The sequence below is a fragment of the Elephantulus edwardii genome, unplaced genomic scaffold (genome assembly GCF_000299155.1).
Source record: "Elephantulus edwardii isolate Elephantulus edwardi_28Jun2011 unplaced genomic scaffold, EleEdw1.0 scaffold00003, whole genome shotgun sequence".
Taxonomy (NCBI): domain Eukaryota; kingdom Metazoa; phylum Chordata; class Mammalia; order Macroscelidea; family Macroscelididae; genus Elephantulus; species Elephantulus edwardii.
This window is the reverse complement of record NW_006399753.1, coordinates 37,480,274-37,494,107: the sequence shown is the minus strand read 5'-3', so window position 1 is coordinate 37,494,107 and position 13,834 is coordinate 37,480,274. Positions and strand designations below refer to the sequence as shown.

The 13,834-nt window shown below is 40.5% G+C and overlaps 1 protein-coding gene and 1 pseudogene across 3 annotated transcripts in view; one reads left to right on the top strand and one right to left on the bottom strand.

Moving 5' to 3' along the window:
- Nucleotides 1–13,834, bottom strand: part of PCCA (propionyl CoA carboxylase, alpha polypeptide) — a 577,332-nt gene that overhangs the window by 509,982 nt on the left and 53,516 nt on the right. The window lies entirely within an intron of this gene.
- On the top strand, nt 3,574–4,092 carry LOC102865027 (annotated as a pseudogene).

Sequence of the window (13,834 nt, the reverse complement as noted above, 5' to 3'; positions counted from 1 at the left end):
TGTGTCGGAGGCAATGAGATTGGCACAGGATAGAGCAGGGTTTAGGGCTGTTGTACATAGGGTCGCTATGAGTCGCAAGCAACTCGACGGCACATAACAACAACAACAACATGGGAAAGAAAATAAAGTTTTTCATTATTAATTTGAAATGCTGTTGCTGCTATTGTTGTTGCTGTGTACCATCACATCAGATCTGATCCATAGCTGATCCTCTAGCAGGTTTTCAGAGGCAATACATTGCATGAGGAGACTGCTCATCTTTCTTCTATGAAGCAGCTGCTGGATTTGAACCAAATACCTTAGAGGGGGCAGCAAAACTCCTTACCACTACCAGGTCACCAATGCTTTCTAATGTGGGCAAAATCTTATAAAATATCAGTTCTTAGAATAACATTTAAAATAACAAAGTATTTATTTACAAACCAGGAGCTACTAAGCTCACCTAAGTAAGAGTCTGCCCTATATTTTTTTTATTAATTTTAATGAACGTTTACAGAGACTTGGGGTTTCCAGTCATTCATTGCTGCACTTTTCTCCCTGCACACCCACCCAACTATTCAAGCACAAGTTGTGGCTGCCCTTGAGGAAAAGAGGAATCACAGAACACCTGACTATGCTTATACAAAACCTATACTTGGACCAGGAAGCAGTCCGCAAAACAGATCAAGGAAACACTCACTGCATGGTTCAAAATCAGGAAAGGAGTGTGTCAGAGATGCATCCTGTCCCCATACCTTTTCAATCTATATGTGAAACAGATTATTCAGGAAGTGGGGCTTAATGAGAATGAAGGCATCAGGATTAGAGAAAGATTCATCAACAACCTACATAATACAGATGGCACAACCTTGCCTGTTGAAACTGAGAAGGACCTGAAGCACTTACTGTAGAAGCTCAACATCAAGAAGACAGATTCTCACAAATGGGCCAATTGGCAGCACCGTGACAGATACAGTTAGAGCTTGCTGGTTCCACATTCAATACTCTTGGCACCACCAGTCAGGAAATCAAAAGACGAATTGCACTGGGAAGATGTGATGTCAGGGAAATCTCTAGAGTACTAAAAAAACAACGACGTCAGCCTAGAGACTAAGGTGTGCCTAATCCAGGTCACAGTCTTCCCAATTACTTGCTATCCATCTGAGAGCTGGACAAATACTAAGGATGACAGAAGAAAAATCAATGTCTTTGTGTTGTCATGCTGAAGAAGAATCTTAAGCATACCACTGACTGCCAAGAAACAAATAGGTCTGTCTTAGAGAGGGTGAAACCAAGTTTCTCCTTGGTAGCTAGGATTTTAAAGTTCCACCTCATATACTTTGGGCATGTGACCAGGAGGGATCACTCCTTGAAGGAGGACATCATGCTTGGAAGGGTGGAACGATGGTGCAGGAAAGGAAGACCCCACATGAGATGGACTGATACAGTGACTGAGGCAATGGGGGTTGGTGTGTAAGAATCAGTGAGACTGGCTCAGGACAGGGCAGGCTTCAGGGCTGCTGTACACAGGGTCAGTATGGGTCATAGGCGACTTGATGGCACATAAAACAACAGAATAAGTAAGAGTATCAGAAAGATGTTTGCCTGTGTATACAAAGTCAACTAACTGTGTATAAGAACAAATTATGGGTTGCACTGAGAAGAACGGGAATTCTAAAACAATTGTGTTCATGCAAAACCAATATAGAGAACAAACAGTAGTTGTTCAAACAGAAAAAGATTTCAAATGAGTGGTTTCAATTAAAGAGAAGTGTACATCAGGTGTGTATCCTATCATATACTTATAAAATCCACAAGCTGAACAGTCAAAATAGATGGTCTATTTGAAAGAGGGTTGTGTCATCTGCATAACACATAACGCAGATTGTTGATAGATCGTCCACCAACCCTGACCCCACATTTCTCGTCATAGAGCCCAGCCTCCTGGATAATCTGCTCTGCATACAGGCTGAAAAGGTATGGAGATAGGACACATCCCTGGCGTACGCCCTTCCCAATTTTGAACCATGCAGTGTTCCCATGCTCTGTTCTGACGACTGCCTCCTGGCCCAGGTATAGGTTTTGTATTAGCACGATTAAGTGTTCTGGGATTCCCATTCTTCTCCGAGTCAGCCATAGTTTGTTATGATCCACACAGTCAAATGCCTTTGTATAGTCAATGAAGCACAGATAGACATTCTTCTGGTATTGCCTGCTTTCAGCTAAGATCCATCTAACATCAGCTACAATATCCCTAGTACCACGACCCCTTCTAAACCCAGCCTGGACCTCTGGCAGTTCTCTGCTGATGTGCTGTTCGTTTTTGGATGATCTTCAGTAGAATCTTGCTTGCATGTGAATCAATGAGATTGTTCTATAGTTTCCACACTCTGTTGGGTCACCTTTCTTTGGGATGGGAACAAATATGGATCTCTTCCACTCATTATGCAGATGACACAACCCTGCTTGCTGAAACTGAGGAGGACCTGAAGCACCTGCTACAGAGAGTCAAGGACTGCAGCCTCTAATATGGATTGAGGCTCAATGTCAAGAAGACAAAGATTCTCACCACTGGGCCAATTGGCAGCATCAGGATGGATGGTGACGAGATTGAGATTGTTCACAGCTTTAGTTTGCTTGGCTCCACAGTCAACAGTCTCGGCACCAGTAGCCAGGAAATTAAAAGGTGCATTGCCATGGGAATGTCTGCTGTTAGGGACCTCTCCAAAGTACTGAAGAGCAATGGTGTCTCTCTGGAGACTAAGGTGCGTGTGATACAGGCCATGATTTTTGCAATCACTTGATATGCATCAGAGAGTTGGACAATGACCATGGAGGACAGAAGGAGAATTGATGCCTTTGAGCTGTGGTGCTGGAGAAGAGTATTGAGAATACCATGGACTGCTAGAAAAACAAACAGATTCATGCTGGAAAGGGTTAAACCGTGTGGCTCCTTGGACGCAAGGATTCCGAGGCTCTGTCTAATGTACTTTGGACATACTGTAAGAAAAGACTGGTCCTTAGAGAAGGACATCATGCTTGGAAGGGTGGAAGGACAGCGTAGGAGGGGAAGGCCCTCTATGAGGTGGATTGATTCAGTGACTGGGGTAATCAGGATTGGAGTGTCAGAGACAGTGCAATTGGCACAAGACAGAGCAGAGTTTAGGGCTGTTGTACATAGGGTCACTATGAGTCACAAGGGACTCGATGGTACATAACAACAACAATATTTGAAAGAGTATCAGAATTGACTCATTAGACTCATTAACCTGCAGATATGTAGATACCAAAACCTTGCATGTTGGATGCAAAGAGAACTTGAAGCACTTAATGATGAAGATCACAGATCAGAGACTTCAGGAGAGATTACATCTCAACATAAAGAAAATGAAATTTCTTACAAAATGACCAATAAGCACCACCAGGATAAATGGAGAAAGATTTATATTATCACAAATTTAATTTCACTTGGACACATTATCAATGCCTATGGAGGCAGAAGTCCAGAAATCAAACCATACTTTTGGCTTTTGGCATGGAGGAAGGCTCAGAGCAACTTTTCTTTGGTTGGCCCACATCTGGGTTCGTCCAACACCAGCCACCTCCACCATGCTGCCTTTGTTTAACCCCAATGAGATCCGAGTTTTATACCTGAGGTGTACTGGTGGAGAAGTCAGTGTCACGTCCACTCTGGCCCCCAAGATCAGTCCTCTGGGTCTGTCTCCTAAAAAGGTCAGTGATGACAATTCCAAGGCCTGCAGTTACTTCAGGGGACTAAGGATTACTGTGAAATTGACCATTCAGGACAAACAGACTCAGACTCAAGTAGTGCTTTCTGCCTCTGCCCCAATCATCAAAGCCCTAAAGGAATGACCCAGAGACAGAAAGAAGCACAAAAATATATATGGCATGAATATCACTTTTGATGAAATTACTGACATTGCTCGGCAGATATGACACTGATCTTTTAGCTAGAGAACTCTCTGGAACTATTAAAGAGATTATGGGAACTGTCCATTCTGTGGGCTACAATGCTGATGGCCACACCCTCAAGACATCACAGAGGACATTAACAGTGGTGCTGTTGAACGCCCAGCTAAGAACTACGGATGAAAGTATTTCAATGAAGGATCATTTGTTTAAAAAGTCACTTATTACAGTCACCACTTAATACAGTCAACTTATTACAAACCACGTATCACAGTCAACAAAGGACCTTTTAAAAAATCTTGGAAAGCAGAGAAGTAACCTTGAGGCCTAGAGTGTGCCTCATCTAAGCTATGGTACTTTCAATCATCTTACCTACACAGAAAAGCTAACCAACAAACAAAGAAGACAAATTTGAATTTTGGTATTGGCGAAGAATATGAAAATAGTGATTTCTTTTGTCCTTAAATAAAATTGTAAGAGTGTAGGGTAGATTCTAAACCTAATCATTTCAGTAATAAAAAGAACAGAACAAAACAGAGACTCAGACACACACTGGGTAAGGAAAAGAAAACAGATGGAGACAGATACATCCACAAACCCAGGAACGCCACAATTGCTGGCAACTCCTACAAGCTGAAAGAGACAAAAAAAGGACTGCTGCTTAGAGCCACCACAAGTTCAGCATTCTACCCACTGAAATTCTGAGAAAATAAATCCTATTTTTTAGAGAAACTCACTTGTGAGAGTTCTATTATAACTTATTTCTAACAAGGTGCAAAGCCTCATTCACCCAGATACTTGTTAGAACATACTTCTCAACCACATTATACTGCCCACACTTAAAAGAGAGCATCTAGGCATGATGTGACATGATCAGAATATAAGGATCTAAAGCTTTAAGCACTATATAATTAATGCTACCCAAAATCGCATTGCTTCTTAGAGGCAAAGATGATGGGACTTCATCTCACACACCTTGGGTGTGTGGTCACGAGGGCCATTCCCTAGAAAAACGATCTCTTGTTTAAAGGTGAAAAGTCAGAGAAGGTCCTCAAGGAGATTGGCTGACACCATGACTGCTACAACGGTCTTGAGTACAGTGAAGATTATGAAGATGGCAAAGGATCGGAGTAGGTTTTGCTTTGCTATACTTGGGGTCACTAAGAGTCAGTCAACTCAACAATATCTAATAATAAAGATCCCATCTGCTTTGGTTGATAAGCCGTAGTACTATTCTGCTCCATACTAACCTAATGCCCTAATGATGTTTTTTGACCTTTTCCCAAATAAATCACCACTAAATAAAAGCTTCCAAGTTCTAGGAATACGCAGCTGGACTGTTAAAACAACAAAATTCCATCTGTGTGACAGTGATATGGACCACTGACAACAATGTAGCCCATTATAAATTCCAGTAAGAATCATTTCACTAAAAAAAGATGCATTAGCAAAGACCCGGTCTCCATGTACGTAGGCCAGCAACCACATACAAGCCAATACAATATTTAATTAATAAGAAGTTCAGCACAAATTCCTGGAAGTAGAAAATTATAACTGAATGAAACCATCATGTGGAAGGGTATATCTATCAACTTGGTCTGATGATACAACCATAGGAACAATAAGTCCTGAGAAGCATCCAAAATTGGCTAGGAAAGCTACACAGTTTCAATAATATTGTACTAGGCAATGGAGATGGCAGAGAAAGCAAGGTTGTGGGTATTATTTCAGACACTTATGACACAATGAATCTGCATAGTGAGTTCCAAGAAAAGTGCTCTCTCCAAATGTCATAAACAAAGATTGTTAAACACCTTTATTTCCGGGGGGCGGTGTGTGTCTCTGTGTGTGTGTGTGTGTGTGTGTGTGTGTAAACATCAGTACATACAAGGTAGTACAAAGTGGTACAATAAAAGAAAGTCCCAGACCAAATTACGGCAAACATTAACAAACCGACATAAAGAGCTGTAAAACCTGCTCAGTGAGTTCAGCGTGTGGACAACCTGTACTTTTCAATGACTCACCAAAGGCAAATGCTTCAATCATTGTAATTTGACTTAACCATAGCGTGAGACTGAAACCATCAAGATTCCTCCAGACTATGACAATGGACCATCACAATAGACAACCTTTTCAAAAGGATAACATGTGAACCAGAATTTCAAATTTTCAAAGAATCCAGACTGAGAATGGAAGAATTTCTAAGACTACTGTTCTGAAATACTCTTACAATGTTTAATGGAGATTATCTCATGAAGTCATCTTTAAACAAAAAGCATGCTAGCTTGAAAACTAGTGAATGTCACTCTTCAGGAATCTTTCTTTTTAAAAAATTGTCTGTTGTTGTTTTTATGTGCTGTCGAGTCACTCACAACTCATAACAACCCTAAGTACAACAGCTCAAAACCTAGCTCTATCCTGTGCCAATCTTATTGTCTCTGACACACCTACCCCCATTTCCCGTCACTGAATCAATTCATCTCATTGAAGGTCTTCCTCCCTGAGCTGTCCCTCCACTCTCCCAAGCATGACGGCCCTCTCCAAGGACTAGTCCCTCCTTGCAACATGTCCAAAGTAGGTCAGACAAAGCTTCAAAATCCTTGCCTCCAAGGAGCAGCCTGGTGTGTGCCTCTCTAGGACAAATCTGTTTATTCTCCTACCAAACCATGGTATATTTAATACTCTTTTCCAGCACCACAGCTCAAAGGCATCGATTTTCTTTGTGTCATCCCCAGTCATTGTCCAGCCTTCTGATGTACAACAAGTAACTGCAAAGACCATGACCTCTATCAGGAGCACCTTAAGTCTCCAGAGTGACAACGTTGCTCTTCAGTAAAAGGAAGAAATTAAGGAGCTGAACAGAAGATTTCAAAGGGCAGCATAAGAAAACAAAGTAAAATATAATAAAATGTGCAAAGAGCTGGAGTTGGAAAATCAAAGGGGTCAAACTTGCTCAGCATTTCTTATGCTGAAGGAATTGAAGAACAAATTCAAGCCTCGAGTTGCAATACTTAACGATGCTTTGGCCAGAATAGTAAATGATCCAGGAAGCATTAAAAGAAGATGGAAAGAGTATACAGAGTCTTTGTGCCAAAAGGAATTGGAGAACACAGAAGTTCATGAAACAACTTATGTGCAAGAACCTGTGGTGATGAAGGAGGTTCAAGCTGCTCTGAAAGAATTGGCAAAAAACAAAGCCCCAGCAATTGGCATAACAATTGACATATTTCAACTAACAGACACTGCCCTGGATGTGTTCTCCAAGTTATGCCAAAAAATATGGAGGACAACCACCTGGCCAACTGTCTGGAAGAGGTCTGTATTTGTTCCCATTCCAAAGAAATGTGACCTGACAAAGTGCGGAAACTATCGAACAATATCATTAATATCAGAGGCAAGCAAGACTCTGCTGAAAATTATTCAAAAATGACTGGAGCATCACTTCAAGAAAGAACTGCCAGATGTGCAGGCTAGAATAGAAGAAGCCATGGTAAAAAAATTGTCTAAATGAGACCAAATAGGCAACTGTTACTCTAAAGAGCACAGATGGGGGAAGGGCGCATATAGCGGTGAGACAAGCTTAGTGAGAATGGAACAACTAAAATGAAAATAAAGACAATATGAAAAATGTCACTGAACACTGAATATTGTGTTTAGAAATTGTTACACAGGACCCATTTTTGCTTTGTATACTTATACTAAAAAACAAAAATTTAAAATGCATAATTTTTAAAAAGAATTCTTCCCACCAATGGCTGAACACAGGAATATTTTATTTAGTGACCAAGCCTAAGTACTCTCTCTTAAGGGTAAAGAATGAAAAGGCAAAGTAAGTCATCACTAAGTAACAAATATTAAATGCTTGCATTGTTTTACAAGTGGACAAGAATCGGGGATAAAGCACAAGTGAGAAAAAAAAATCTGTGAGATAGTGAAGGGGTGAAGTAATAGGAACGTTTCAATGAGGACTTAAAAGATGGGTATTAAAGGACTAGAGCAATGGTAATTAATTATATAAAATAGAATGCATATGAATTGTTATATACATATACAAAGAAGATGTACAAAGCACGTTATATATAATTATATGCAAACAAATAAAAAATTTAGAAGTAAATGCACATATATAGTCTGAAATATGGCAATGAAACACACGAATGTGTATTTATGAGTACCCAGACACACACACACACACCATCTCAGCACTCATTAGTGATTATTAGGGATAAGGTGGGGAAGGAAAGAGAGTAGGCACTTTCAACATAGCAGGAACCATTAGTATTCGACAGAAAAATGTGGCACTGAGCATGGGTAAACTGCACACAGTTTGACCAAGGTAAATGATGCCCCTAAGAAATACACAAGAAAAAATGACATTTTAGGTAAGAGAAGTGATAACTATGATTTTACTACAAAAAAAAAAACAAAAAAAAAAAACCACAATTAATATGCTTGACTGCTAACCATAAAACTGGAAGTTTGAGTCTACCCAGAGCAACGTGGGGAAAAAGCCCCTCAATCCACTCCTGAAAAATTAGCCACTGAAACTAATGGAACACAGTTCTACTCTGACACACACAGGGTCACTGTAAGTGGGAATCAACTCAATGGTAGATTCTAGGTTGATCTGAATTAGAATAGATTACTGATAAGTTGCACTAACGTTTAAATGTATATATACATATGAACATATAATGTTATACTTAAGTATTTACATAAAATTATACATTTTTATAAATGGCAATTTGTCAATGCTAATTCATCTGGATCCTCACTGTCCAACATAGTAACCACAAGCCACATGTGGTTGCTGAGGACTTCAAACGTAGCTAGTAAAATTGAGATGTGCTATAATTGCAAAATACACATAAAATCTGGAAAAAAATAGTTTAAAAAATCAAAGTTTTAAAAAAGGAGTGTAAAATGTAGTAGTAATAGTTATATTTACTAAATGTTTTGTTGTTATGTGTCGAGTCACCTGTGACCAATAGCCATCATCCTATGTACAGCAGCTCTGAAGCCTGCCCCGCCCTGAGCCAGTCTCACTAATTCCGATACCTAAGTTCCCATTGCCCCAGTTCCTGTGTCAATTCATCTCATCCGGGGTCTTCCTCTCCTGCATTGTACCTTCACCCTTCTGAGCATGATGTCCTTCTCCAAGGACTGGTCCCTCCTGGCCACATGCCCTAACCATGTGAGACAGAACTCCAAAACCCTAGCCTCCAAGGAGAAACCTGGCTGAACCCTCTCCAAGAGAGATCTATTTTTTTTCTTGGAGGTCCATGGTATGTTCAAGACTCTTCGCCTGCACCACAATGTGAAGGCATCTATTCTTCTGTCATCCTTATTCATTGTCCAGCTGTCTGAGGCATAGCAAGTATTGAAAAGATCATGGCTTGGACTAGGCAAACCTTAGTTTCTAGACTGACATCATAGCTTTTCTGTAGTCTGGTGAGGTTCCTAATTTGTCTTTTAATTTCTTGACTGCTGGTGTCAAGAGTGGGATTGTAGAGCCAAGCAAGCTCTAATTAATTGTTAACAACCTCAATCTTTTCTCCATTTATCATGGTGCTGCCAAATGGCAGAAGAGTGAGAATCTTTGTCTTCTTGATGTTGAGCTTCAATCCATATTGAAGACTACAGCACTTGACCTTTTGCAACAAGCACTTCACGTCCTCCTCAGTTTCAGCAAGCAAGGTCATCTGTATAATCTGTATTACCTGTTGAATCCTCCCCTAATCCTGATGTCACATTCCTCCTCATAAAGCCCTGCTTCCCAAATGATCTGTTCTGCATATAGATCGAAAGGCATGGAGGCACAATGATTCCCTCATGGACTCCTTTCCTGATTTTGAACCATGCAGTGTTTCCTTGTTCTGTTCTGAGGATTGCTTCCTGATCCAAGTATAGGTTTCACATAAACACAATCCCATTCTTCTCAAGGTAGCCACATTTGTTGTGATCCACACAATCAAATGTCTTTGCGTAGTCAATGAAACACACAGATAGGCATTCCTCTGATACTCTTTGTTTTCTAACAAGATCCATCTAACTTTGGCAGTAATGTCTCTAGTGTCATGACCTCTTCAAAACTCAGCTTTTATTTCTTGTAGTTCCAGAATATACTGGAATATACTGTGCCAGTCATTTCTAGGTAATCTTCAGCAGGATTTTGTTAGTGTGTGATATTAATGATACTGTTGGATAATTTCTACACTCAGGTGACCTTTAATTGGAATGAGAATAAGTATAGATCTCTTCCAGTCAGGTGGCCAGGAAGTTGTCCTCCAGATTTTCTGGCACAAACTGGTAAGCACATCCAGGGCAGTATCTGTTTGTTGAAATATATCAATTGGTATTCCATCAATTCCTGGGGCTTTATTTTTGCCATGTCCTTCAGAGCAGCATGAACTTCCTCCTTCATCACCACTGCCTCTTGATCATAAGTTGGTTTTTGATATGCGTAGGTCATATTTCAGAAATATTCAATAAAATAAAATATTAAAATTAATTCCAGTTACTGATCTTAAAGGCCTATTTAATGTTTACATTCTGCTTTATACTTACTTCTGTAGTGCTTTATACCATAAAAGCTTGCACGTAACTGTTGAAGGGACAATATGTATCTCTATTAGAATGGAGCAACAGAGGAAAGAGAGTCTAGAATAGTAAAAAGAAATTAAATGTGTGACTAGATGTCTTCATAAATAACTCCTTTCTTTACCAGGAGACCAGAAGATCTGGATGATGCCCAGGGATCACTGCTGAGCAGTCTCATCAAACATTCTTTAAGAGAACTTTGATCCATAGAAAAAATTTTCAAATACTCATGGAATCCAAAATTTACGCAGCCATGTCAGCTGAATGAATCTCTGAAACATTACTGCAAGTTTATCTTTAAACTTTAAACCAAAAATACCTTCTGAAGTCTTCTTAAAGCCAAATAACAGTTTAGTTTGAATAGTAAAGAATGTCTGCTTTAAGCATTTTTTATCTTTTATCTATAAGAAACAGCAACTCTAAAGATTATCAAGGAAACACAGTGGTGAGTCTATGTTAATGGGAAAGAAAAAACAAAAAAACAATGAGATGGTTGCACAAGTCAAAGAATCCCATCCATGTCACTGAATTGTGCATGTATGAACTGTTGAACATTCTATTGTATATATTCTTCCTAATAGTAAAAAAATTAATGTCATTTATTTATTTTAAGGTAGCTACTTAATGTCAAATGCGCTAATGGTTAACCATCCATGATAGCAGTATTTGGTGGTACTCCCTGGTTAAAACAAGCTTAGAAGCAAGGGTGGCATCCACTTCCTTAATAGCTTGCCTCTGGAAACCGTATGAACCTGGAGAAAGGATGAAAGTCACGCAAGTGTTGAGGACTTTAGTTCATAGGGTTGCTATGAGTTGCCTACGACTTGACGGCACTTAACAACATAGAGACGAGTTGGCCTAGTGGACCGAAAGCGATGTTACCATGCCAAAGGTGGGTGACTCTAATTCATAGCCCTAAGGCCTGTCTTTAATTGGTTTTGGTGAAACATTCTTCTAGGTCGTATAGCCCTGATGTGTCCACTTGCCATACAGAGGTAACTTGTGGTCACTGTGAAGCTGAACACTGTGACACTGACGTGTCAACTGAGATAATGGTTACCCATAGTAGAAAGCGTTTGGTGGTACTCCCCGGAAGCAGGAGTGGCATCCACTTCCGTAAATAGCTTGCCACTGGAAACCCTATGAAACTGGAGAAAGGATGAAAGGTTACACAAGGGTTGAGGACTTTCATTCATAGGGTCGTTATGAGTTGCCTACGACTTGCCGGCACTTAACAACAACAACACTTAATTAGGAAGAATGCATGAATATTGGAAGAAAATCAACCACCTGCGATATGCAGATAACACCTTCTTTGTCAAAACCAAGGAGGACTTGAATTGTTTGCTGCAGAAAGTCAAGGACTGTAAGTCAATATGGACTGAAGCTCAACATCAAGAAAACAAGATTCTCACCATCTCACCAACTGGCAGCATCATGATAGATGAAGAAGAGACTGAGATTGTTAACAATTTCAATTTAGTCAGATCCACAACCAATACTGTTGGGGCCAGGAATAAGGAACTCAAAAGACAAGTTGCACTGGAAAAGTTTGCTCTCAGGGACCTCTGAAGAGTGCTGAAGAGCAACAATGTCAGGTTGAGAATAAGGTGCATGTGATCCAAGCCATGGTCTTCTCAATTACTTGCTATGCATCAGAGAGCTGGATAGTGACCAAGGATGACAAAAGAAAAATTGATCAAAGAGTATTGAGCATGCCATGGACTGGCAAGGGAACATAGGGGTCTTTCCTGGTTGCTTCCTGGAGACAAAAACTGTGACAATCCTTCTCATATACTTTGGGCATGTAGCCAGGAGAAGAACATCATGCCTGGAGAGTCCATGCAGGAGGGGAAGACCCTGAGGTAACGGGGACAGGTGGGCTGTAGACAATGAGATTGGCTCAGGATGCAGAAGGATTCAGAGTTAATGTTCATAGGGTTGCTATGATGCTCAGCCAACCAGACGGCATATACAACTTAAAAATGTGAAATGGAATTTGCCTCACACTTTTCTCCCACAATATACTTTTCTTCCCTCTAAGTTTTTTAGAATTTTTAAGCACTCCAATAGATAACTTCAAGATACCTAGCTATATCCTTTATAAATTATCAAAGTGGATCTTTCATGACATTCAATTTAATCAAATTATTATGCTGTTTTCTCAGGCCCTCACTGTCACTCAACTATGTTGTGGCTCCCCTTCTAATATTTTTAACATTGCCTTTATTACAAAGCTCGAATATTGTCATACACTATCATTTTAAAGCTTAGAAGGCATTGTGGTACTAGGGATATTGTAGCTGATGTTAGATGGATTTTAGATGAAAGCAGGGAATACCAGAGGAATGTAGATCTGTGTTACATTGACTATGCAAAGGCATTTGACTGTGTGGATCATAACAAACTGTGGCTGACTCTGAGAAGAATGGGAATCCCAGAACACTTGACCATTCTAACGCAAAACCTATACTTGGACCAGGAGGCAGTCGTCAGAACAGAGCACAGGAACACTGCATTGTTCAAAATTGGGAAGGGTGTACATCAGGGATGTGTCCTATCTCCATACCTTTTCAATCTGTATGTAGAACAGATTATCCAGGAGGCTGGGCTCTATGAGGAGAAATGTGGGGTCAAAATTGGTGGAAGATTCAACAGTCTGCATTATGGAGATGACACAACCCTGCTTGATGAAACTGAGGAAGACCTGAAGCACTTGCTGCAGAGAGTCAATGACTGCAGCCTTCAATATGGATTGAGGCTTAATGTCAAGAAGACAAAGATTCTCACCACTGGGTCAATTGGCAGCATCAGGATGGACGATAAGAGATTGAGATTGTTCACAGCTTTAGTTTGCCTGGCTCCACAATCAACATTCTGGGCACCAGTAGCCAGGAAATTAAAAGGCATATTGCCATGGGAAAGTCTGCTGTTAGGGACCTTTCCAAAGTACTGAAGAGCAATGGTGTCTCTCTGGAGACTAAGGTGTATCTGATACAGGCCATGGTCTTTGCAATCACTTGTTACGCATCAGAGAGTTGGACAATGACCAAGGAAGATAGAAGGAGAATTGATGCCTTTGAGCTGTGGTGCTGGAGAAGAGTATTGAGGGTACCATGGACTGCTGAGGCTCTGTCTAAAATATTCTGGACATGTTGTAAGGAGAGACCGGTCCTTGGAGAGGGACATCATGCTTGGGAGGGTGGAAGGACGGCCCAGGAAGGGAAGGCCCTCTATGAGGTGGATTGATTCAGTGACTGGGGTAATCGGGGTGGGAGTGTCAGAGACAGTGCAATTGGCACAGGACAGACCAGAGTTTAGGGCT